The 27,336-nt window shown below is 38.9% G+C and overlaps 1 protein-coding gene across 3 annotated transcripts in view; it reads right to left on the bottom strand.

Moving 5' to 3' along the window:
- Positions 1–27,336, bottom strand: part of ASIP (agouti signaling protein) — a 41,273-nt gene that overhangs the window by 11,583 nt on the left and 2,354 nt on the right. The window contains exon 2 of one of the 3 annotated variants that reach the window (XM_052790241.1): positions 26,598–26,641. The gene's annotated coding sequence lies outside the window, so the exon portion shown is untranslated. Of the gene's footprint in view, positions 1–17,986; positions 18,134–20,504; positions 20,657–26,597; positions 26,642–27,336 lie in introns of those variants that run through there. The other 2 variants (XM_052790232.1, XM_052790249.1) reach the window with 2 other exon arrangements.

Below are 27,336 nucleotides of genomic sequence, written 5' to 3'. Positions count from 1 at the left end.
GTGCTGTAAAGCATTTATGGGCCTTAGGGGTTAGTATGTACTTAGTAGCTTCTAAGATGTAACAAAGCCTATGGGATTTGAGCATATTTACAGAGAAATCTGAGCTTTGCAGAATGTGGCCATACACTTGGAAGAACGCCATTGGCCCTGGCCAACCTCTGCGTGACACAGTGCAGCTATACAGGGTACACAGAGCGTACCACCGTCCTGGTCTTCTTTTCTTGTAGATTCTTAACACTGTTGAAGTTCAAAGTTGATTCTTATTTCCATGTACATTAGTTTTATGCTGTGTCAGAGTTATGGGAGCCTTCCCACAGAGGCACTGCCAGCCTCCAGGTTTATGGGTAGCTTTTTGTTAGTAGCAGTAAAAAGAGGGAGTGAAATCAAATGTTTTGAGCAGTTAATCTTGTTGTAATGACTTAATTACTAGAGTTAAAAGATGAAGAGTTTCTGTATTAGAAGAGCTTCAGTCTAATCACTGCTGCTAAACTGAGTCTGTACTACACTTGCTTTTATAGCCTCCAGTGACCCACTCTTCCTTGTGAGATGTCGAATATTATGCCTCCAATTCCAAGTGCTTGGGCTGATTTCTAAAACAGTCTGTTCTACAGGCCGTGCTCACGTAACAAGTCAGTGCTGGGTAAATTGATGCTGCTTTCTTTGCTGGTTACAGCTGTGCCATGAGGATGTGCACCCAGATCTATTAGGACTCTATTAGGATTCGCAGGGGCACATGTGCAGGATCCTTTGTGATTTAGACATTTGCATGAGCGGCAACAACATAGATATATCTGAGCTTGGAGTTTTACAGTAGGGGGGATTAACCTATGGGGAACTGAGTGCTGCTGTGTCTGTATTTCAAATTATGTGCAACTGTTGTAGTTCAAACCTGGTATGAAAGTTGAGACCCAAGCTGGATCATAGCTGTGACTGTGGATAGACGTACCCTCTGAATTGAGTTGATTAAAATTTTGTAATAGGAGATGGGAGGAGTCTTTACTTTGATCACAAATCACTTACTAGAGAAAGTACATCTTCTATAGAAGAAAATAAAAATTGCAATAAACAGCAGGAACAAGTCCTGCCATGAAAATTTGTTGTGATGGTAAAATTAAGGGCTTGAATTTTCTGCTATTGCAATTTAGTAAAGAAGCAAGATGGCATGTCTGTTTTCATTTTTTACATACTCTGATCTTGCAAACTCATGCCAAAGTTCAGCCTTTGCCTGTGGTAATTGCCTATGAATAATGGGAAGTATGTGAAAATATTTTCTAGGTCAGGAACCTAGCCGAATTTTTTTTTTCTATGCAGAAGAGATACCCTTTTATTGTTTTTTCCCTGTCTCCTTTCACAAAAGATGCCCAAATCTGACTGAGATTTCTTGATGCTTTCTAAAGACTCTTCTAAGACATAGTTACATATGTAGATAACCATTTAGGTCATAACCATAACCATTTAGGTCAAAATTAGAACTTCTTTTTATGTAACTAATTTTACCATCCTGAGTATCCCTGGTGATGTTCATATTCTAGGTATATGCTTAAAATTCAAAAAAGAACTGAATAATGGCTTGTGTTCCCAAAAGCTTGTCTACATTTTCCAAACATGCAGTTGGTCAAATAAAATATATTATTTAAAAAATCTTAGCTTGCTTAACATTTAAGTGTGCTAATTTTCATAGGATCTAGGTGTACAGGGAAGGAAGAAATTTTTTAATGAGGGTGGTGAAACCCTGGCACAGGTTGCCCAGAGAAGTGGTAGATGCCCCATCGCTGGAGATGTTCAAGGTCAGGTTGGATGGGGCTCTGAGCAACCTGATGCAGTTGAAGATGTCCCTGCTCATGGTGGGGGGGTTGAACTTGATGACCTTTAAAGGTCCCTTCCATCCCAAATCATTCTATGATTCTATGATACAGCTCATATCTATGACAGGTAGATGCAGACATTTGGGCTCTAATTCTTTCCATGCTCTGAGCTGGAGTGAAGAGACCAAGCTGTGAGCTGGAAGCTGTTTAGATTTGCACATAGATTCATGCTGTAGATTTTGCTTTTTTAAGCAACTTTTTAGACGAGCTGCAGGATATGGTCTATAACATACCTATGATTTTCAGATCAGTGTGTGCTGCCCATCTGCATAGCTGGTGCTTAAACTGTCTGCTGGAGACCATGTCAACATGCCCCCAAAGTACTGTTTAAATGAACTCCTTCCATCCCACAATGTTGTTTCCATTGTACTTCCTTGTCTTTACCTCCACAAAACTGCCAATGAATGCAATTGTGCCTGCACAAATGTAATAAAATAGTAAAATTCTACAACTTGCATCTGTTCACTTCAGAGTGACATCTGAATGTGCGCTAATGCAAACCTAGCTGCATGTGTTGATTTGAATTCTTGTGCACGTGGGTGTTTTTGCCAAAAGCACTTAGGTGGCAGAAATTTTACAGCCTTCGAGTGACTGTTTGAACCTGGAAAATACAGGTATTGGTGAATATGCATTTGATCTGAAAACTATACCAACAGGCTAGAAAGGTAACACTCCTCAGAGCAGCGTAGTCTGCTAGATGTGTGCAGCAGAGTTCATGAAAAGGTGAAAGAGGTGGAAAGTGGAATCAGAAGTGAAGGTGAGAAGAAAGGTGCTTGTAATCTTGGGTATCGTCTTTTGTAGTGTATCACAAAACCCTTGCCCATGTTTGCTTTTTTGTTTTTTCTTTTTGGCATTAAAGAGAGGTTTAGTTTCCAGTTTTGCTCATTATTTTCCCAATTTTCCTTCTGGGAGTCATCAGAGGCTGTTTAAGGCAATCAAACTATTTTCCTTAGCTCCAGCAAGCTTCCCATCTGCTTTTCTATGAAGAATTTGTTTTAAAAGAGTTTATTTTCCTATTGAGCTCTGAACAATGGAGAAGTAAATTGCTTTAATAGTAGTATCTTTAGAGGGTTACCATTTATTGCTTTAATGAAGCTAAATGTATTCGGAGAACTTTAACATATGATTTTTTAGTTGTTGTTTTTGGGGGCTTAGTCTTGCGCAGCACTGAAATCTAACCACTGAACTTTAGTCACAGTTCAGCAAATTATGTAAGTGGATAGTTAAAATGTGGCAGTGCCCTTTGTTGTCAAGCGAATGACAGAAGTACATTTAAAAACAAAACAAAAGGAAGCATTTAAAAGTTTGTGGATCATCAGAGATTGCAGTACCCTTTTCTATGCCATTTCCTCTGTGCTTTGGCTTATTATATTTAATATGTAAATAAGGTATTTTAATACTTACTCCAATTGTTAGCTCTCACAAGCATTTTTCTGGAATGTAGATTTGGAAAATCACAGATGATGTGAAACAGCTTTTGCCTCTTTTTAATCTATTTTTTGTGATGCCATATTAAAAGTCTTTATGAAGAAATTTGATTTCTCCAGAAACACCCTGTACATTCAACACTTTTGAGGAGAACTCATTTCCTGTCACAGCTGATTTCACTCTGTTCAGAGATTTATCCTCATACAACAGAGTGAACAGTATGAGACATTCATACATAAAGTCTGCCATAAACACTGGAAGGGACAAGTTGAAATTTTCTTAGGAGGTCTGACAAATTTGGACCAACTCATAAATAAACTGGCATCATTATAAATAGCTGAAACCAGCTGCTTAGAAAAATAAAGTGTTAAAGTGTGTGAACAAAGAAATATAAAATACTGAAAACTGTGTTACATCACTCAGTAACTCGCTGACAAATCTTCAGCTATGCTCTACTTCTGTGCTTCCATTTTGAAAAGGACAGAACAGAAAAAGGGGGAATGCAAGGAAAAAAGCAAGAATTAGTGGATGCCTTGGAAAATGTTGAGATTTTAAGATGGAGAGAGACTGAAAATGTTAGGAAATTAAACGTGGAGGTTAATAGAATGACTGGGGAGGTTCTGAGTGATTGTTTCATGGTCACCTAGAAATGTGCTATCCAGTCTCCAGAGCAATCCTATCTCAACCATCAGGTTTCATCAAAGGAATAGCAATAAAAAGGGAAATGGCATGTTAAGGGGCATTTGGAGGAAAAGGAATGAATCCACCTGAGACAAATGGGGATCACCAGTGCTCCAGGCAGCGCTCCACTGACCCCAGCCACAGGGGTTCCTCTGCAGTGTTAGTTTCCCAATAGCAGGTTAGGCTTGACTACACAGAATACAAAGCAAAGATATGTGCTTTTTCAAGGCTTTAAAGGGCATTGTCAAGATGTAAAAACACACGAGTAATTACAAAGAAATAGCTGCTACTCATCCTCAAATCACAAAATCATTTAAAATAAAATTAATGCAAGGAAAGCTCTCCCCACAGAATAAACCTGGAGGCCCTGTTCCGAGTCTAACCTGAATCTCAGTGCATTTGTGTTGTTTCATTCAGCGTTGGGCTGAAAATCGTAGGTCCCCTTTTGGCATGGACTTCTCATATACCTTTGAGATTCTGGGAGAAGGCTCGCAGGGCCAAATCTTGCAGAGAGTTTTTGGTGTTTGGGTAGACACCTGATTTCCTCAGTCCCCTTCCCATGTTCTTTCATGCTCCCCTGGAAAGCTGTTTGCCAACCCCACCCAAAACATCTGCCCTTGTTTTGCATGCTATTGAAATACGAGAAAAGTTGCATGAGAGCTTAATGACAGCAGCTTTATGAAAATGTGGCTATGTAGTATGTGTACGCACTTAACATATGCTCAATTCTGGTTGGTTTAGTGTGGTTTCTAGCCTTTGTGTGTTATGAGGTCAGCCCTTGGAAGCATGAGAAGGAAAATAAGAGCACGTTTCTGTTCCTCTGTTGTGTTCTGGTCTTTGAGTTCTTAGGCCATTTGGGGATCAAGTTTTCGTGCTTTTCAAATGCAATTGCAAAAGCCAAATACTTGAGCACATCCAAAACAACAAAAATGCAAGAAATTTTTAATTTCCCGGCTACATCTGGGAGTATGTTTTCCTCAGCATTCTGCTCTATTAATATTTTGCTTTAAGTACAACTTGGCAGTTGTGATACACTGTTCAAGATGTTGGAGGAGGACCAATACAGGTTGTTCTATACAGCCTGCACTTCAGACTGAGGTGAAGGGTTTCTCTGGGATTGCCCATGAAGTTCAGTTTCAAAATGTTTTCTAATTTTTATCACTTTCATTGACTCTGCTAGGTAACAATGCATCACCCATGTTAGTGATAGGAGAAGCTTATTTCTCAAAAAGGGAGGAAACATTACAGCCATGGCTTGCCTTGCTGAAATTTTGTAGGAAGAGAGGTGACTGTCTGGTTCTTCTCTCATCCTCCTCATAAAGACAATGTCTGGTGTGGCTTGATATCATGGGAAGGTGTATACCTGCAACAACTATAAGAGCTGTGCCAAACAAGTTTTAATTCCTGGCACAATTCCTAAGCTATCTACAAAAATTAAAAGCTATTCAGGGGTTCTGCTGCTGAGAAATGCACAGTTAGCTACTATAGTATAAGTGAAAGTGAACGTATAGAGAAACAATTGAGGAAGTATGCAGTGGCAAATATCTTAGCATGCTATCTTGAACAAAATGACAACTGTTGAGGAAAACTGTCAGGAAGCTAAAGGTCTAAAGTTCCTTAACTAATGTTAAACATAAAAGGTTACTTAATCCACCACTTCAGCAGAGAAATCTTCATCTATGATTCAACGAGTTACTGAAAATAACAGAAATTTCTAAACTAAAGAAAAAACCACCACCTGTCAGTGGCCCAACAGTGATTAAAAGAAACTGTGGGAGTATTATATATTTGGGAAGGCAAGTTGTCTGCCATTCTGAATAAGTATGATTACTTGTGATATCAATAGAAGAAAATCACTTCTAGAATGCTTTTTGCTCCAGACAGGTTGCACACACATCATCGACACTTTCACGCATTACAGGGCTATATATATCAACAAGAACCACAAATGGAGTCAGAGATCAGCTCTGGTTTACCGCTATCTAGTGAGTAACGACAACCTCAGACTTGATGGTCCTTTAGCAATGGGGGTTGCCATTGCTGACACTGGCAACAACGATGCGAAGGCAGAATTTGTTATGGATGAAGATTTTAATTGGGGCTGATGTTAAAGACTTATCACTAGGAGCACACTCTTTCCTCATAAAAATATTAATAAGTAAACTAGAATTTCCCAGACAGAGTCTCCAAGGGCTATAGTGACTTCTATACTGTATATTCAGGAAATTAATGTGAAAATTCCAAAAAGCAATGAATATGGGGGAGAGAACACAGTGAGTAAATACAGCATATGTGTAGTAAAATTGAGAATTAAGGAGAAGAAACCTGAAATCTTCAAAAGCAGTAAGAGGCTTAATAGCAGAAGGTTACAACAGCAAAATAGACATTACTCCATAGAAAATTGTCTCATAGTGGAGAAAAACCATTAAGAGCAAATACAGATGTTTGACTGAGTTCAGTCTTCAGAAACAAAGGAGAGAGGGGAGCAAACTAAACATACGGACTTCAAGAAGACAGATTTCTATAAGTTCAGAAATGGTAGGTAAAACTCCACAAGAAACAAATCCAAAGTAAAAAAACCCCAGCCTTCAGAAAACCAGTTTGTGGCTAGAAAGCTAGAATGAAACTGAATCAAATGATTAAGAGCAAATGTGTGATGATCAGTTAGAAAAAAAGCTTAGAACAACTGACACAAGTTTGACCTTCTTGTTAGCTGTGAAAGAAGGGGATTGCAAATTTTTTCACTTTGATTTTTTGTAATTTGAAATTTTTTATGTTGTAACCATTTGGTGTGATTGTTAACCCTCTAGCTCTTGAGGCTGGAGGAAGAAAAACTGAGTGGAACTTCTTTAATTGCTGAGTCCAATACACTGTTATGCCCATAACGCATGTTTGTTTCTTTGTAGGTTCAAGACCAGGTAGACCTCTGTTATTCCAGTTATAAAGCCTTTCCATATCTCCCTCCTTACTTTTCATATAGAAATTAAATTTCCTTTTAATTTTCAGCCTGAATTTATTCATTGCCACTATATATTTATGGGCCTTGTGGCAACATTATCCCACAGTACTGAATTCTCTCCTCTTCCTTTCTTGCTCAGCTATTGGAGAAAACGACCGTGCACCCCTATGTCTTTATTTTGTTACATGAGATACTTTTGTAATCTCTGTGGTGCTGTGGAACTGTGTTCCTTAAATCAACTTTGACAAGTCATTTGCCATTTAGCTGTAGAATAGTTTAGGCAGTAAGTGACATACGGAGATCTGTAGTCCTACCTACTGCTCAAACCAGTGCCAAATTAGATCAAGTTGACTTGGGGTCTTATTCAGTCAAGACCTGAATATCTCCATGGTCAGAATTCACAAAACCTCTCGTTTGGTCAGCTCCTCCAGCCTATCAGCCACTCCTACCAACTTGGTATGATGACGAAACTTGCTGAGAGTGCACCCTATTCCATCAACTAGATTATTAATAAAGAGGCTAATACTGGCCCCCGTTTTGACCCTTGATGGACTCCATTAGTAACTGGCCAACAGCTGGACTTCATACCAGTGATCACCACCCTTTAAGCCTGAGTACCAGCCAGTTTTCCACCTCCCTTATGGTCCACTAATCCAGTCCGTATCTCACCAGTTTGGCTACAAGGAGACTACGGGAGACTTTGTCAAAGGTCTTGTTGAATTCAGGGTATGCATTGAGCAATATGCTCTCCTTTCCATTTATGCACGCAACCAGTTATTTGCACCTTCAGTCACCTCAGTACAGAAGGCAATCAGGCTGGTCAGGTATGATTTGCCTTTGGTATATCCATGCTTGCTGTTTGCAATTCGTTTTTGTTTTTCCTGTGGCTGGAAATGACTCCAAGGAATATTTGCTCCACCACCTTCCCAGGGACTGAGGTCAGCCCGGCTGACCTGTAGTTCTGTGGATCCTCCTCTCACCCTTTTTGAAGATGGATGTGATATTTCCTTTTTCCAGGCATGAGGAGCCTCCCTCAGTTGCCATGACCTTTCATAGCGAGCAGCCTGGCAGTAACATGAACCAGCATCTTCAGCACCCTGGGATGCACCCTGCTTGGTCCCATGGACTTTTCTATGTCCAGTTGGTTTAAGTGCCCTTTGCAGTGTACCTTCTTCTGCAGTGGGTAATGCTGTGTTCCCAGAGGCTCTGGCTCTAGGCTCAGTCCAAAAGCAGACCTGACCAGTCTGCGGAAGACATCAGGTACTTAATCTTTTTATATATCCCTGCTTCACTGACTGCTTAAGTCACTCTGGAAATGCTCAAAGCCTTCCTTGGCTGTGTTGTTGTTGGCTGTGTGGTTGGGCAGCTACAGGTAACAGCACGAGGGTCCAGAGGAGCCTTGGCAGTCTCTCTGCAACTCCCCAAATCTGAGCCCCCAGCAAGCAACAAACTTCTGGAGTTTGGCAGATAAAGGCCTCCATTTCCAGGAGGGTGTCTCTGGTGACTATCTCCCACCGCTTCCTCTTGATGCGGACGCTGGGTTCAGCCTTGTCCTTCTGGATGCCACTGAGTCTGCTAACCCTCTCCTGCAGATCCTTCACCAGCGATGTGGCACCCCAACCAGTGTGCGTCTCCCAGAGGTGCAATGTTCAAGGGGATGCCTGGGGCACTCCCTGCGGACAGGACCCAATGGCCTTATCCTCCTTCTGGGTGGTGCAGTGCCAGCAGTGTGCCCTGCAGGCTGTCACCACTGTCCTTGTGCCATCCACAGCAGTCTCATGTGGATTTCAAGCAGCATCTCCGGGTTGTCTTCGCATTGTGAGTTAAGTGCTGTGATTCACGCTGGTCGGCTGCTGAACTCCACTCTGTCTCTCCTGTTCACAGCCCCCCTACACATGTGATGCCGAATGTGCTGCTTAAACATAACCATAACCTAACCACCTAACTACCAATAATCATTATAGCAAAAGTGCTTTTATGGACTCACTACCCACGGCAAAGATGAAACGGAGTACAGTGGGTCTCCTTGTGTGCACATCCATACCCTCCCTTTGACCTTGAGTGCAGGGTCAGTATAAAAGGCTTTTTCCTGTGGGAAATAGCCCGTATATCCCCATCTGCTACTAATCATAATAGGAAATCCTCAAAATACTCCAAATTTTACTCTTTTCTTCAGTACAGCTAGGTGTAATATAATAAATACCACTATGTTGCCTGGAGAAGACTTTCTCGGCTACTGCCAGCTCTACTGTTTGCATCGGCTTGCATGGGCATATCTCTGCAGGGTTTGTTTTTCACTAGGTCAAATCACTTACATTTATAATTACCACAGCATTTGAGTTCTGCCAAACTCAGCTGTTCTGGAAGCCATGAGAGCAATGTTAATTCCACTTACCAATGAGTTTTGACATCGAATCAGGAATTCAGATTTACGTTTATGTGGATCTCTCATATGTAACTATAAAAATCATTGCACAAATGCATTTTACACAAACCATAACAGCCATTGCATTTGTCCTGAAGACAATTACATATTTATAAGTCAATGATTCCCTGGCGCCCCCCCCGTCGTCCCCCCCCCCGTCCCCTGCCAATATCTATTTTGTGTTAGTCAAGGGCCAGGGGAAATATCACTTTGATTGTCCCATTTTCCCATTTGTGTACTTTTTTCTGGGCATCTTCCATTCTAACTTAACTTCTCTGATTTGCTCTTAAAAAATTGCCCGTGATTGTGGAAAACAGTTTCATTCATTATTTCATGTTCTACCTTTGCATTTTGGCTTTTTTAAAAAACCGCAAAGCACACAGTTGTGGTGCTTGGGTCTAAATATAACCTCAGTTTGGTGAAAAAATGATCCATGTGCTATCTATGAAGACAGACATGTTTGTAGCTGAAAAGCAACCTTTTTCAGGCTTCAAGCAAATTTAGGTCCAAGGCTTTTTTCTTTTTAAGGGTAGTAGTTGAGACTATTTTTATAGTTCTCCTCTAATACCTCTACTTAGTTCTATCAGCTAAGTCGCTCCTCCAGCCTACATATTTTCCCTTAGGCTTTCCAGAAATTACCCTGGAGCCAGAACTGCAAGCGAAGCTCAGTGGTTACATAGCTTTTGCTCAGGGGTTTCATCACCCTGCCTAGACTGCTGCCAGACAAACATGTGTTCCTGCTGCCTGGGCGAGACCCTGGCATGGAGCATGGTGTGATGGCAGGACACCAAATTCCTCCCTCCTGCGGCTAGGTAGCTGCAAGAACTCAGCTTTCCCTTTTTATAGAAAGGGTTTAAATCCTTATTCACCTGTATAAAATGGTGCAATCTTAACTTGTTTTTAAACAAAAAAATGACATGAATTTCTAGGATTAAAATTTTTATGGGATGCCAGTGTATTACATCCAAATCTCTGCTTTTTTTCCTCCTTCAAATTGAAAACAAGGCTATAAAAAACTATTGACCAAAGTCAAACTGTCAAGTGGCATTGAAGGGTTTCTCTTGGTTCATTCTCATTCCTTTTGTTCTTTCTTCCAGACTCTTATCTGTGGTCTTTTATGTATTTATTTTTTTAATTCGCAGGCATAGGGGCCTAGCACAAGGGACACTGTCTTTTCTCTAGTTCCTCTATACCAAAACCACAATCAGTTTACTGAAGTGAATTGTATATGTCGTACAGAGATAAGCGCACCAGAGAGACTTCTGTAGCGTTTGATGCAGTGTATTAAGTTTCTGTGCAATTTTAACTTGAACATTTTTTTAAGTTACTGAACTCAGTCTACCCTTCTTGCTCCCTTCTCCTTTTATTTCTATTTCTGGTTCTACCTTTTGTTTTCTTTCATTTTCAGTAATCTACTGTGCCATGTTGCCTTTGACACAGAGTTTCCTTTACACAAATTTCTCTTGCCTTTCAAATATTTAGTTCTTTTTCCTTTTGCACTCTTTCATTGTTTCCCTACCTTGCCCTTATCATATCCAGCTGGATAATCCTGAGGAGCGAAGCTGTGAAACTGGATGAGATGCAACAGTGCAGAGGCCAAGTTTAAACACTTAAGCTTGAGAGCAAAAAAATTTCTGAAGTTAATGGCTTCTGGATTTCAAACGATAGAAGGGGAAGAACTGGCTGTATTGGTCACAGCATGACCAAGAATGATAATGTGATGCAGCTGTGAAAAAAAGCAAATTCAATTCTAGGGTGTATCAAGAGAAGTACTTGTAACAGAAATATGAAAGCATTTAATATTGCATGCAGATACTGGTCTTCATTTAGAGTATTGTGTCCAATTTTGGTCACCCATGTGGTGCAAAAATACATTTGAATTAGAATGGATGCCAGCAACGAATAATAAAATGATTACAAAATGTCATTGCTTGAGATAACATGTGATCTAGCAATGTCTCCAATAATACTGTCCTATACACCCAATTTCTTTATATTCCACCTGACATGACATAATGCGGAAAGTGGTGCAGGCCTCCATTCCCTCACACATCTTGATCACAAATGTGAGAACATTTTATTTACACTTGTGATAAGCCTGAAAATTATCAGGCAAAAGGATCTTGTTCTATGCCTAGAAACAATGATTTAGGGGTCAAATATTCTTGAATTTTTTAAGGATGCCTGGATACTAATACGCTGTTATTATATCTAACTGCACAGTTTTAAAAGCATCTTACCAACATATACAATTTCCTGATTTCCTTGATTGCATCAAACTATTTTATTGTATTTTCAATAAAAGTAAAATAAGCTACAGTGAAAATTGTTTCAAACTTCCCTCTTTACTTTGAAAAAGGAAGGCAATTCTTAGAGTATCTGAGACATGTTCCTTCTTTGTAGTAAATTCAGCTGTACTGAGTTTAAGCTTTACTCTTCTTGTGTTTAATGTTACTTGTTCCTTCATTAAATAAAGAATAACATAACAGTCATCCTTCAAGTCCTCAAATCCTGGAGGACTGCAGTAATTGAATTCTGCAGGAGCACAGCCATCAAACACTGGGGGAATGGAGTGATCAAAACCTGGTGGAAGGCAGTCCTCAAACCCTGGAGGACTGCAGTGCTCAAATTCTGGATGAGTGGTCTCAAAGTTTGGGGCAACAAACATGTCATTAACTGAAGCAGGAGGCTTTACAGCTTTCATACCCTCGAGTATCTCATATCATGCATATATATTACAAAAGCATCAATATGAAACTGATGGCATCCTCTAGAGTCTATTCCTGTTAAGAATAGTCATAATTTGATCAATGGAAGAAAGTTGGCCCTTTCCTCTATCTGTGCCTGATAACCATACGTGCAGATGTAGTTGCAAAAGTCATACTGACTGCATCAACCCTTCTTAGGACCTCAGACTGCTTGGGCCTTCTTGATGACTACAGAACAGTTAAGAAAGACAAACAAGGCACACAGCCAATCTAAAAAGTTTTGCCGTGCCATGTGCAGGAATATGCATGACAGGCATAATTGGGCTTGTATGTATTTAAAATCCCTGATTTACAGATGCTGTATGTATTATTTTTGTAGCTATATATAAATGCAGTAATTTTTGACTCTCTGTGTGTGTATGTAGGGGAGGGGATAGCTCAGCACAGACTTTTTCAAACCATCCTGCATTTATTTTTCTCTCTGCAGCTACACTTTTCTATCAAAACCCCTGTAATTAGGCCATATATCACACTGTTTAGACCAAAGCCGCTTGAGCTTGGATGGGCTGAAAAGGAAGAAAATAAATTTCCATCTTGAGGATCATCAGCTGAGTCCACGTGCCATCATAGCTCAAATTTCAGGATGGTTAAAAAGATGAGAATCACTCTTTATGGCAGCTGGAAGCCAAGAGTCACTGGGGTTCAGAGATCAACTATGTTCGGACTAAAAAGGAAGAGTCCTATTAGAAGAAAACCTTGTCCATCACAGTAACTATAACTCACTATAAATGACACTGCTTGCTTTCCTTTCTATTGCTCATTCGGAGCCACCCCTGTCTGCTCAGATGCTGCGTTCTTTGTTCAGATGGACAAGACAACAAGCAGAGGTTTGAATTACAGGAGAAAAGGTTGAGATGAGACATAGGGAAAACCTTTCCAATGTTCAGGATAGGCAAGCACTGGAATAGCTTGCCTGGAGATAGTTATTCAGTCTCCAAAGTCAGAGATGTTTAGGAATGAATTAGACATATGTCTGTCAGTCAGTCTGCTATGCCACTTCTCATATTCAAAACCAACACAGATAAAAAAAACCAAAACCAAAACCCAGACAAAACTACACCTTCTTAAAAACTATCCAGTGTGATGGTGCATATAAAGCAAAGGGTTGGATCCTTGTCTCACTTTTCATACAGATGTTAGATGGCACAATTAAGGATGGAGTGAATTTTAAAATTAAAAAACTAGACTGTAATAATAGAAATACTTAGACACAACTAATGTCAAAAGAAGCAACTCTGAATGATGGGAGCTGTTTTTCTACCCAAGTGGAAAAGGCACAGGGATTCAATAATTTTTATGCCTATTTGTAGGGATCAGTATGAATGATGTGGTTCTTGTAATTTGTTTAATGGATACTGGCTGCAACAGAGCTATTGTGGTTGTTACTGTATATTTACAATGGATTTAGAAGTGACTATTGAACTGATGATTTAGAAGAGCTCTTGAGAAAGTAGCCAGAAGCTCCTACGATAGGACTGGATAAACAATGTGCTGCTAAATGTCTAGGAGAGAGCAGAACTGTAATGAAGCTACAGGCTTACAAAAGCAAACAAGACCATTGTGATCATATGGTATGACTTCTATGACAGGCTATAGACCTGGATTTCACTGCTTAATTCTTAATTAAACCAAGTGATAAAGTGTCTGGTAATTTGTTACTCTAAATTTGTCTTATTTCAATTTGTAGGAACTGCATTCTTCTAAACCTTCCTCTTCACTGTGGAAAATGCCTTTGTTTTCTTTTTCTTTTCCCCCCTCCTGAGAGGTGCTTGGATGAGCAGGTAGCTTCCTAATATTCTTGCAGCTCAGGTGAACAGGTTGAACCCATAGAATTACTAAGTATAAATTACTTTTCTCCCAGATCTTCAGTTATCCGCATGGCTCTTCAGTTTTTGAATTTTTCATTAGAAGCAGAGGTAGTGTTCCTTAAGTGACCTTGCTGATGCCAAACAATTTCCTTACTCCACTCTAATAATTTTTAATCAAGTTCTCTATTTTCTACTCCAAAATTTTTCTGGGATCTGAGTCAAGCCAATGCACATATAATGGCCTTATTGTCCATGTAGTCATTTAAGTTATTGGCAATTATCTAGCTATTCCATGTCTTATTGAAAATGAGCTTTCCACCCAGCTTCACCAGCTTAACAGTTGGCACCTACTTTAAACTGGTTATATCTAGCCTTCCTTCAAGGAGCAACTGATTCTACCAGTATGGGATAAAACCATGGGGTTGCAGTTGGATGGACTGATGGATGGATGGATGGGTTAGTCCACTGATTACAGAAGGAATCCTGGATTCCTGCCTTAAGGACTACAGGGGGAAGGAGTACTCCTCTCTCTCAATGCTGAACGTACATCTTGGTTATGAGAAGCTCCCTGTTCATTAGCCAGCATGTTAAATGCTTTGTGGCAAGTTATTTAGACTGGATGATTTAAAGCAACTTCAGTACCTGTCTTCTGATTGACTGAAGCTAAATTGAGGAAGCTAAAGTGTTTTCAATATCTGGTTTTACCCCAATAGTGAATGGAATAATTTTTTTGGAAACTTTTGCCTCTTCTGTGTTGTTATTTTTGGTTTAAGTTCAAGTCATATGCTATCATGTAATAGATGCATAGCATTATTAGGGGGGCTTATCCCCAGTGCAATCTACAGGCCCTACTTGGAGTTTAATCTGCCTGCCACAGATTATCATTTTCCTTCCTGTTTTTAAATAATTCTAATATTTTGATTTATTTTTACTGACATCAACCTCTTATAATATTTTATCCTTTTCAAATTGCTTTGGAGCAGTGTTCTCCTGGCCCTCAGGTTGTTTGAAGCTCAGGGACAGGACTCTGCTTGAAAATCTACTTCCACCTTCGTACTGGAATTTGGGGCATGTTATAAAGTGTTCTTTAAGTGTTCTAGGCTGTCCCTCATTTTCTGCTTGTTTAAGTCTTTCTCCTAGCTCATTTGGGAAATTTAAGTTATAATTCTTTCCAGCTCTATGGAACTGCCTCTAGTAGGATAAGCATCTTCTTCACATAAGAAGATGGGAAACCGGCAAAGCATCTACCTTTGAAGACTGTAGGAAAGAGGAAGCTGTGAAAACTATTGTTGCTCCATGTTCACTTTCCAGAGAAACAACTACACGAAATAGTTCTCCCCGTATTATCTTGTAAGAGCTTACATATTGTTTTGATTAAAAGATGTCACTTTTTTGACACGTCCTTCTACTCTCTTCCTATGCGTGACCAGATACAGGCTTATAGACATGGATACGTGAGATTTCCTATTTGTATTCACTGTAAAGCCTCTGTTGTCTTAGGTTTTGTTCTATTTGTACATTCAGGAACAACTTGGCTCTTATGTTACAATCAAGACCTCTAAGAGGTGAAGTTTGGGGTTTTTTTTAATAGGATATGAGTTATGAGATATTTGATCTGTGACTGGTGGAGGCTGATGGTGGATTAGCTTCAGAAATCCTTTGGGCAACAATAATCCTTCTGGTGATTATGGCAATGTGATAATGTCCTCTTTCAGCTGGGATAGAGTTAATTGTCTTCCTAGTAGCTGGTACAGTGCTATGTTTTTGAGTTAGGTATGAGAAGAATGTTGATCACACTGATGTTTTCAGTTGTTGCAAGGTAATGTTTAGTCTAAAGCCAAGGATTTTTCAGCTTCTGATACCCAGCCAGCGAGAAAGCTGGAGGGACACAAGAAGTTGGGAAGGGACACAGCTGGGGCAGCTGACCCAAAGTGGCCAACAGGGTATTCTATACCATGTGACATTACGTCTAGTATATAAACTGGGGGGAGTGGGGGTGGAGGGATCGCTGCTCGGGGACTAACTGGGTGTCGATTGGCGGGTGGTGAGCAATTGCACTGTGCATCGTTTGTACATTCCAATCATTTTATTATTACTGTTGTCATTTTATTAGTGTTATCATTATCATTATTAGTTTCTTCTTTTCTGTTCTATTAAACCGTTCTTATCTCAACCCACGAATTTTACTTCTTTTCCCTATTTTCTCCGCCATCCCACTGGTGGGGGGGGTGGTGAGTGAGCAGCTGCATGGTGCTTAGTTGCTGGCTGTGGTTAAACCACAGCAGATAAGTAAGAACAATGATTGATTTCTATCTGATAGTAAAACCAAAGTAAAAACACTCTCTGGCTTTTCCTGCTAACTCATTTTAAGTGGCTTGCTTGAAAGTCAGAGGACAAAGAGTTTCCACAGTGAAGGTAATGGAACCAGAAGAAGTGCTAACTGATACCTGTTTGCTGTGGATGGAAAGCAAAGTGAGTAATAGGAGTTGTAGTGTTGGTAGAGTTTCCTACTGTGTAGTACCTGCACAGAAGATGGGGTACGGCTGCGGTGATCAGACTTGATGATCAGTGCAGGTTCTTATATCTGAGAGACTCTTGGGGCCCCAAGTGCACCAACAGGGTCTGCAGCCTCTTCCCCGCTGCTGGCAATTTGGCTCGCGGCCGGCTCTGATATGGCACAGCTGCAACCTGGGATCAGTCTGCTGGGGAAGAGCTGGGAGATGCCTCCTCGGGGGCTCCCTGCTTCCCTTGGACGCTACGGAGGAGGCAGGAATTCCTCCTTAGCTGATGGCAGAAAGACCTGCAAAGGGGAAACTTGAAGGGGCTATGACTAAAGGGCTGAATTTAAAAAAGAACGATAAATATCTTTCATTTGTTTTCCATGTGTAACAGAACTTCTAAATGTCCTGCTGTTCTGCTTGCCCATATCCTTGACACCCTAGAGGGTTCTGACTCGTGTTAATCTTTGTCTGGTAATAGGCATAATTTCTGCTTGAAGGTACCACTTGCATATTGGTGACACATGTTGGCCTGCCATAGCTAAGAAAGTGCTGAATGGGGAGGTGGGGGGAGGGGAGACCTTTGTGGCATTGTCGCTGACGACTATGGGGGGAAATGGAGGTTTCTGGACATTCCTGCCACACCCGGGCAAGGTCGTGTTATCCTGACTGCAGCATGGACAAATAATAACAGTTGGTGCCATTAAAGTTTGCAGCTACTTAATGCAAATCAATTTGTTGCACTTACATGCCCTTTTAGAAATGAGGAAGTAGAAAATAAGAGTAAGATTGATTGCATTGTTCTTGTCTGTGTGTGGAAAAACGTGGCATCAGTGACTCAGACATGGTGTACCATATGGAAGAAAGACATCGGAGCAGTCTTGGGTATCTATGTGAGATCAACGAGAGATCTGGACTATCTCTACAAAGTGCTGTGAGGTGCAGCTTTCTTCATGGAAGAAGGGAAATCCATGTATGGCTAAGTGGAAGAAGGAGGAAGACAAATTCCAAAATCTTAGAAAGCATACACTGAAACAACAGCTTTGAAATTCAACATACAAATGATAAAAAGCTCAGGGTGAATCCCTAAATAATATATACATGGTTATTATTTAGGGATATATATATGTATATGTAGTAACTACAATGTACGTATTTATTTCGTGCACTGTGTCCCCTGAAATGCGGTGTATTGCTTTCAGATGATCTGCCCGAAGTTGCTTCTCTGCCACTTCATGTAAAAAAAAGGATAGGAAATAAGTCTTTGTAGATTCCGCATGGTTTGGGCTCAGAAAGGTGTCTGTATGGATTCTTTCTAACTCATGTTTTTAATTGATCACAGGAGTGAACTAGATCTGCTCAGCACAGAGCTTTATTTCATTTTATCCTATGTTACAACTGGTCATTCGTTGTGGGTCATTGCAGATGGTTCCCCACGATGGGATCAGTCACCTTTATAATTTTTATTTTAAGCAAATGTATCACCACCACCAAGAAACCTGGGTTTTGTTACCAGCTGCAGCCTTCCCAGAGGGTTTCCCTAAAAGACCATACCTGCTGCCATCAGCAGCTGGATACTGGACCTGCAGCTGCTCTGAGCAGAGCTCCTTATTTCAGGGTTGCTTTACACTGGTACAGGTGATACTTCAGTTCTAGACACCTTTGAAAAGTACATGGCAAAATCCACTAAAAAGGGTACTCTGCAGAAAGAATAGAAACAGGCTTATATATGTACACTCAGTTTAGATATTTTTAACTGGGATACTTCTATTGACAGGATGAAAACATGCTTAATATTTTGCTAAACAGTTAAAATTATCATGTTGAATGGATTTGAAATGCTTAATCAAACACTATTGTGAACATAATGTCTTCCTAAGTATTTGTAGGTGAGAATGCATCTCATATTTCTTTCATGGCATAAGCATTTAAACATGCAGAGAGAAGCAAATGAAAAAGGTGTGGTGAGTGCTTCCTGAGCAGAGCACTAGTCAGTGCTGCCTATTACTTCCTTATAACTCAAATTCAATATACTTATTTCAAATGAAATAAAGTTTTAACCACCTGAGTCAAAGAAGATTGAAGGGAAATAGTGTGATTTGAAAAACAAATTTCATAAGCAAACACCATTCAAGAAGTCAGTGGGTTTTTCCGTTAAATTTGCTGTTTTTAAGAAATGTTGTTAAAAAAGTTTTGCAATATTTCTTCTATGCAAATATGTATACCACGCGAGCATGCAGACTTAATTAACAAAGTGTTAACTATCTAGTCAAGGGTTTTAGTAGGTCTTTACTCTGCAAAATACTGGGGACTAATTCATGTGTGTAGCTCTACTTAAGAGTCTGTTCATGCGTAACAGATTAAAGGAAATACTAAAGATAAAAACCTATACTGAAGCTGGCAAAATTCTTCTTCAGTTTCCAGTGAACTGTTTTTCTCCATGTACAAGAAAAAACCATTTTTCCCTAGTTATCTTCCGTATCTGTGATCATTTTTGTATTTTTGCATTTGGGCTAGAATGCTCATGAAAGCTTTCTGAGCCTGCTTCAATGGAGAAAAAAATTTTTTTTCTGTAAAGTGGGAGATGCATAGGGAAGTACAACTTTGATATTTGGAAAGCCAAACAAGAGACATATTCTTTTAAAAAAAATCAACAATACCAATCAACAAAAAAAGCCCAAAACAACTACCAAAACCAAACCACAAATCCCCCACCCCCCCACCCCCCAAATCCTAATAGGCTCAAAAGACCTTTTTGAGAGAGACTGTGACTAAAACTGCCCAAAATGTAGACTGGAGAGACTTCAAACTATCCAAATAAAATGCAAGTAACTCTGAAGGGGGAGGGGGCACAGACTCTACAGTCAAATAACACCTCTAAGGAACCCTTCCTGTCTCAATCAGAAGTGTTTCTGATATTAAGAAGGTGGCCCACAAACTAGAAAATGCCAGCAAAGCAACAATGACACTTTTGAACACAATGAGCTACCGTTTCCTTTCATCATATGGCTGAAAGTCAAAAGAAAAAGAGAGCTGTATAATATACAAGGAGAAATAAAGTAGGAAAAAAAGACAAAAATATGGAAAACAGTAAGAAAAGCATCTGTTCAGGAAAATAACAAACATAATAAAATGAACAATTTTATTGTTCATTTTCTAGAGACTGCAGTAACTATAAAATTGATAGAAGTGTTGTAGGAATTTAGGTTGGAAGAAAAATGCTTCTATTGCAAATCGCAATCATAAATTATCTCTACATTTCATATCTTGTTAACTATGTAAAGCAACTGTTGCTTGCTAAACTCACACAAAATTATATAATATTATGAATACTAATGAAGGATTAGACACTTGGATATGTGTAGCATAGAATTACTTTTTTGTGATGTGCTATAGAGAGAACTTACAGGGCAAATTAGAAAAAGAATTACAGTCCAAAGTTTGAAGAGAAATATTACCACTCCCGAAACAAATAAAATCTAAAACCTTAAATCTTTCAGGAGTTATAAAAGCTTCAGGAAAATAAGGATTTTATTTCAATATTATATAGTAATTTTATTTACCTCACTTGGACCGGGAAAAAAATAATTTAGCTAACCAACTGAAGCAGTGTAAAAATACAGCTTAGGAAATGTATTTTGTTAACATTAAAATCACACAATAAAAGAGTGTATAGAGATAATATAACATTTAAAATAATTTCAGAAAAAAACTTAGATACAAATAGACTGAAGTAAAAAGCAAAATTTGCAACAAAAAAATTGAAGAGCCAGATACATCAAACAGAATTGAAACAATCTAAATCACAGGCAATACTGAAAAAGAAGTATTTGAAGTCGGACAGAAAACTGGAGCAAACAAACACAGAAGAACAAAAAGGTAAATTATCAAAGTTAAGAGAGTTTTAAAACTTTACTGCTTTCCAGACCAGCGAGTTAGATTTGCAGGATTCGAGCGTAAAGGAAGACAAATATCTCCAGCGCCATGTAGCAATAAAATATGATCTTTCAAGTCCAAGCAACACAGTGGAAGTTAAATGCCCTGAAGAAGAGGTTAAATGTTTTGGTCCTACCGAAACAGTAAGCTGTTGTCCTATTCATCAGGCCCTAACGAAAATCAATGCAGCTGGTCTCCCTTGTTCTGCTGATCTGCAGAGAATATAGGCAAAGCTTTTGGAGTTGTTTGTACTCCCGTTTGACTGCTGAGCAGCCTGCTTTTAATATCACCTCCTCCCAAAAGCAATGCAGAAGCACTGACTAAATTTTAGCTGACAAAATTATAACAAGGATGGACAGTCTATTCTTTTCTACTTGAATTTCTGCTTTTTCTCAGCGCCTTCCCCCCTCCTCCCCTTCTCTCTTTCGCTGTTGCTCTGAAAAAATCTGCTGGAAAATTGACCCTCAGCCCGTCCTATTTCTCCCCATTTGAAAACCATAGGGACAGTCCTGATCCAGCAGTCTTCAGACAGAGACAGTTTCAGCTGAGGGCAGCTGTTTTATTCTGTCACTCAGGTAGAAAAAGGTACATAGCAGGGGAACAACTGAAAAGACCTGCCGATAAAAAAAAAAGCTGTTGTGCTCTTTAGTACTTGTTTAGGGCTCACTACCGCAAGTTTCCCTATCTGGCAGTCTTGCTCCCTGGAAAGGTCATTATAAATGCCGGGCATGTGCACAAGCAGCTCCTCAGCAGTTTCCTAAGCATGAGAATAGCAGAATTTTTCATTGATTCACTCCAATGAGATAGTTTTGTGGAGTAACTAAAAGTAGGAACATAGAGGAGGAAAGGCTTTTTTCTTAAGCTTGATAACTGCATGTAAAAAAACCAGATGAGTTAACCAGAATGTGGACACAATTATTCAAACGTATCAAATGTCCCTTTATAATTTCAAGGGTTTAATTATACATTTCAATGTTATATTAATACTTTTTGTTGGCTATTTTACAGCCATGTGCATGTCATGTGTGCCATCAGGTTTTTTTATGCCTACTTAACTAAGTTCTGTGCGAGGGGATAGATAGAATTAAGTAATTGTTAAGCCATTTAGCTGCTGACAAGATGGCTTGTGTTTGCAGCCTCGGGCACAAAAAATTTCAGATTGCAATAAATGACAAAGGGTCAATGGATCTTTGGAAGCTGAATGATCGAATTTGATTTAACAGCTTCAAGAGCATTTGTATGAAAAAAGTTGATGGAAGGGGGAAAGGCCCTGATTTGAAATAAAACTGCAGCTCCTTTGCATTTCTCTGTGTGATTAATGAGTCTATTTTTATAAAGACAGTTTTTTAGTGTTCCCTCAGGATCTCATCAGGACTTGGTAGGCCTCCCAGAATGTGGTAGTTTAGGTGGGAAAGACAATACTAATGTAACATGAGCTGACTTTATAGGACTCGAAACATTTGCAAAAAACATGGGGCCATGAGAACTGCTGTTTTGGAGTTGGAACCACTCCTCACAACCCACATATTGGAAAATTTTGTAAACATCAAAAGTTTAAAAATTAATTTTTTTTACTACTTCTGATTTAAGGCACTAACAGATTGTGAAGTTGCTTTTTTTTCTGAGTGCTGTCTAGAACACAGCTTACTTTTTGCCATATTTGAAAAGTCTTTCAATTTCCATCTATTTAATCACAGATTTCTTCTGAGATGCAACTAAGACACTGCAGACTGTTTCTTTCTGGTAAATTATCCCAGCTCTTCACTGATTGCAGCCACTTACTTGCTTTGTTTAAAATACTGTGCTCTTGTGTTTGTCCTGAATATCTGTCATGACCCATTTCCTAGGAAACGCCTGTTTCTAGCAGTATTGTAAGTAGGCTGATTTTATTTATTTTCTTTCCTCCATTAAAAACTGTTTTCTCCATTTTTGTACTGGGGTTTTACCTTTCCAGTGTTACAGCTTCAGTTCTCCTCTTCCGTAGTGAAACAGAACAATGAACGGACCATGGACATGCAGTTTAAAGAAGGATTTGACACAAATATGAACGGTAAGACTCTGAGGGGACAAAAAGCACATAACTATGTGCTTTATGTATGTAGATAATCTATTAAACTGAGTGAAGTTATTCAAACACTTAAAAGTGACTGCGGACTTGTATGTTTTCCTGATTCAAGGTCTTTTTTTTGCAGAGAGAGAAGTCTAAAGTAGTTTTACTTACGTCATAATGCAACATCTCCAGTTTTACATGGAGATGATTAGAGATAGAGAATAAAATTTGGCCCCAAATCAGCTTTTCATAGAAGATGTATATAACCATAATATCACTGTGCAAATACAATGCTAAGGAGTATTACTACTGCAGTAAACTGATAGCACTAATGTAGACTTTCAGCTTTTAAATTAAAACCCACCAGAGTGAAAAAGGGCTGTTATCTTTTTGCTTCAAACTGAATAACTTTATAAATCAAAGAAAACCTTCTGCATCCAAGATGTCTCTTTTTGCAACAAAATTTGAAGAAATGTGTTTTCCATTCTCTGCCCTGGTACTCTCAAATGAAAATTTCTAAGTGCCTTCAAAGAAGTAGTAATCAAGAATTTAATATTTACATCATTACACAATAAAAGGGGTAACTAAGCCGCACATTTGTAACACTCTTTTAATGTTCTTTACTAAGATATGTGCTGCTGTAGTATGGCAGGAATAGTGAAAAGACGTGATCAGGAACTAACTTTTTAATGTGAAACCAGCCATTTGTGGCCAAGCCTCTGTGCTTTGCAAGCCAGCAGAAATGTACAAGGACTCAGCCAGGTGATACACAGATAGTTAGTTACTTGTTAAGCATATGTATAATGACATGACTTGTACCGTGGAAGATTGGGATACTTGGAGCAATTTTACTTGCCTAGGCCATTTTGCTTGTAATCCTTTGAACAGCTAACTTAAAGGCAGTTTCCCCATTTGATTTGAAATGTGTGTAGATAAACTTACCTAAATTTTGTGACATCAATTTAAGTAACTAAATCCAGCTTGAATGTTGCTCACCTGTTGCTACAGGCAAATGTAGCAAAGACCAAAAGGTTTTCAGAAGCTATCATGTTTGGTGTTAATATATAAGCAAAGTATATCGCAGACCATCTGGGGATTTCTGTTCCTACTAGAGGAAATGCCCAGTGCCTAGCCTCTGCTTTTCCAAAAAGCATCCAGAGCATTAGCTTGGATCCGGGAACACTTAGGGATTACCCACCAACAGAGTTCCCGCACAAAGGAAAGAAGTGTCCAGCAACCAGAAATGTGGGCAAAAAAATGTGTCTTCTGTGAGCTACCTGAATGTGCTTGAGATGCTTGAGAAGGAGTGTTTGAGGGACCAAATGGTGACGAACATGGTGAGCAAAAATAATTGTGTGGTGCTCTGAGCAGCTTCTCAGAGTAGCTCTGAGAAGCAACCTAGAACACTGGGAGGAAGACAGGCTTGCATGAACATAAAATATTTCTGAGGGTCTTGGAAGGACAGATGTTTTTCCCTTGTTGTTCTCTGCTTGTGTTGCTTCACTTTTGTTGGGTGATGAACATGAAGCAGTAGAACTGGTTGAATTTTAGAAGGTTGGAATGTTCTCAGTTGTGAAAATTGACATTTATCACATGAAAAGCTTTAACAGCAACCAAATTTTCCAACTGAAAGAATTTCAATTACAAAATTTTATGTGCTGATATCTGCAGGGGAATTTACGGCATCAGCAATTTCCTCTCTTTCGAAAATGCTGTTCTTATTCCATTTTAAAAGTTCAAATTCAGAATGTTCTGATTTTATCTTTTTTTCCATTTGAAATAAAAAATAACTTAGTCAAAATTTTTCCCATGAAGGAAAATGTATTTTTCAGACACTGCTGTTATCTGAATTAGGGCCAAATTCTGATCTTAGCTTCTATTCGAGCCTTGAGGCACTGAATTCACATCTTATGACATTGTAGACATTTATGGGACACAATTAATTTTCTCATTTAAAAAAGAAAGAAATCCCAGGGATTTGTTCTGTGCTGCTTTGAAACAAAACTCAGCTGTCACTCTGGAGAATGGTTTAGGTCAGACATGATGCAGGAGTCCTGGTTTGCATTCACAGTACCAGCCATTGTAGCCTTGTAAAAAATTTGGGGTGTGTGCATTTGTCTGTTTTTCTCTTCTCTGATCTCAGTCAGTGTTTCATTTTCTCCCTGTTTGGCTCATTATATTTTCTATTGTTGTAAGTTTACAAAAAAATAAAAGTATTTTGCCTTTCCTTTCCCCCCCTTATTTCTTCCTTCTTTCAATAGCTGGCACGTCTTGGCTTTTCTTCCTCTTCTTCTGTACTGTCTCATGAACATACTCTTCTATAACATTTGTTTTTCCACACTTCTTTTTCTATCTGTTTCCCTTAGCTCTCTTTGATACATTTTCAGGCTCTCTTTTCTGTCTTTCCTTTAACCACCTTATTTATTTTTTTTTTATTATCCATGCTTTTTGCTCTGTCAACTCCCCCCATTTTGTCATCCTTTCCATCTTCTCATAATTTCTTCTGGCTGTCTTACCGTACCCTTCAACACTGGTTGTTATCCCCAACACGTACTGTTGTATGACACCCTGACTCTTTCGTGCCTACCTCCTACCTGTACCTGGTACCCTCCTCATGTGCACATCTTTCTGCAGATGTTATTAGTCACATTAGGGCTGGGATGAGACAAGAGAAGGAGTTTTTCTCCTGTTCCCATAAGGATCTGGATATGCATGTGGTCTGTTTGCTGTTCATACGAGGATCAGTGTGCATCCATTATCTGAAAAGTCCATTGAATAGCCTGTGGATAGTTACAGATTGTATTTTTTAACTGCCTCATACTATCTTATAATAGGATTTGATGTCTTTCATGAGCAAATGAGACCAGACTCCTCTTGGCAATGTTTCTCTGATTTTGAAGTTATGTTTGTGTGACAGACAGCACCCTGATCCATCCTTGTTTTGCGGCATTTATATGGCACAAGAATGTAACACTTCTCATTTATTTATTTTTTTCTCAGTTGCAAATGCTTTTATTGGGAAGCCATTGCTTTTTTGAAAACCTTTGCAACCTGGCTTAAGGTGTTTTTTCTAATATATGAATAAGAAAGTTAGAAGCCCAGCTTAAATAAAAGTTGCTGTTATTTACAAGACTGTCACCTGTTTATAGTAGGAAGAAAGTTGTCTGCTTCTGTGACATGGTAATATCGGCAGGTGATCTAAACATATTTGCTGGAAGGACAATCTGAAGGACCAGTTACAGAATTCACATGCGCATGCTGCTCACTTCTAAGAGGAGAAATAACATGTATCTTCGGACAGCAATACAGTGTAAGGATGGGAAACCCTGTCTGAGCAAAATCAAATTTCTGCATTTCGATACTTTGAGACTCTTATAGGCTTTCTGAATCAATTTAAGTCACTGACATGTCTAATCAGACATTTTCTGATTAGAAACCTTTATATTTTTCAGATATAGTGTGACCTGGGAATGCAAATATGAAATAACTGGCAAACTAACAAAAATCTTTTAATAGAAAGAACATTAGAGTGGAAATCCACAGCTTATATGCCTAATATTTTTAAAAGGGAATAGATTATTACAGGCAAATAAATCCTTATCTGAACATGACAAAATGGATAAAAATAATTAAAAATAGAGTAATGAGGTGTCTGAAATATCATGATAGGATGAGGTTTGAACAATACAATCAGCCGTGAAAGAGTTCCTTTGCAGAAGCATTACAATCTCTTAGTGAGGTTTCTCATTCTCTTAAATATGAGGTCCTGATCTCTCCTGAAAACAGATCACTTGGTTAAACAGATTATATCTGATCTAGTTCTTGCTTTTGTATGGGAATAGATGTAACAAAAATCTCAGAAATACTACTTCATGCACACCTGGCTTTGCAAAAATCAGTGGAAGGCAGTTTAAGATCATTATTATTTCAGTGGTACATCTCTTGCTGCTAGTTCTGTGGAGTTGCACTGCTATAAAATTAGAGATTTTTCTGTAATAAGTAATGGAGAAGATGGGTATATTTGGAGAACATTCGGAGAAACCTTAGCATTTGGAGAAGTGACATGTCAATGATGCAAGTGAAATCTATCTGATTTATGCTTTTGAGTAAAATATTGTGAATAGTTGCATTACATGTTTTGGTAAAATAATGCTACATCAGTTCAGAAGAATGTCTTACCTTTAGGCTTGAGAGGTCTGCTAGTTAATGGTTTATCCTCAAATCTGAGAAATCAGAGAAGGCTATTTCAGTGGAAGCAGTCAAAAGGAGTAAAACCTACACATGGCTGCAGGTTAGTACTAGGTTTACTGCTGTGTTTATGCAACATAAAAAACTGGCACCCCCCCCATCTTGATATGCTATGGTCATCATTACCACAGGTTCTCTCATTCCTTTTCATTGCTAGGAAATTCATAACATGGATTGTCTTTCACTCTCTTGATGAGCTATTCTTTCAGCCATATTTGACCTTATTGCTTTACCCGTTGCACTAATTTTCAGAACATTGTGGCCAATGTGAGATACGATTTTGCTTTGCAGTTTAAATGCTTTATTTCTCAGTGAAGAGAAATATAGAGAATATATTCATCATATAAATATTGAATATGTCAAAGCTTTTGGGTTGGAACAATACTAGGCAAAGTATTGATTGAAAAACTTAAGAAAATCAATCCATACCATCTTTCATTATGTTTATTTAATAATGGCAACCAGCCATGAACAGTTAATCCTAACTTTTTTTTTTTTCTTTCATACTTAATCAGAAAGGGGTTTAACTGAAGGCTCAATATTTCAAATTTGTGTTATAAACTTACCTGGCTTGCTCCTGCTTTCTTAGAAATAAGTGGTAAAACTTTAGAGGATGTGTCCTTAGTTAAAACTTTCTTCACTTGCCTGAATAAAGACAGCAAGAGCAAAA

Source organism: Harpia harpyja, chromosome 1 (assembly GCF_026419915.1).
Source record: "Harpia harpyja isolate bHarHar1 chromosome 1, bHarHar1 primary haplotype, whole genome shotgun sequence".
In the NCBI taxonomy this organism is placed as follows: domain Eukaryota; kingdom Metazoa; phylum Chordata; class Aves; order Accipitriformes; family Accipitridae; genus Harpia; species Harpia harpyja.
This window is presented reverse-complemented; position numbering and strand designations above follow the sequence as displayed.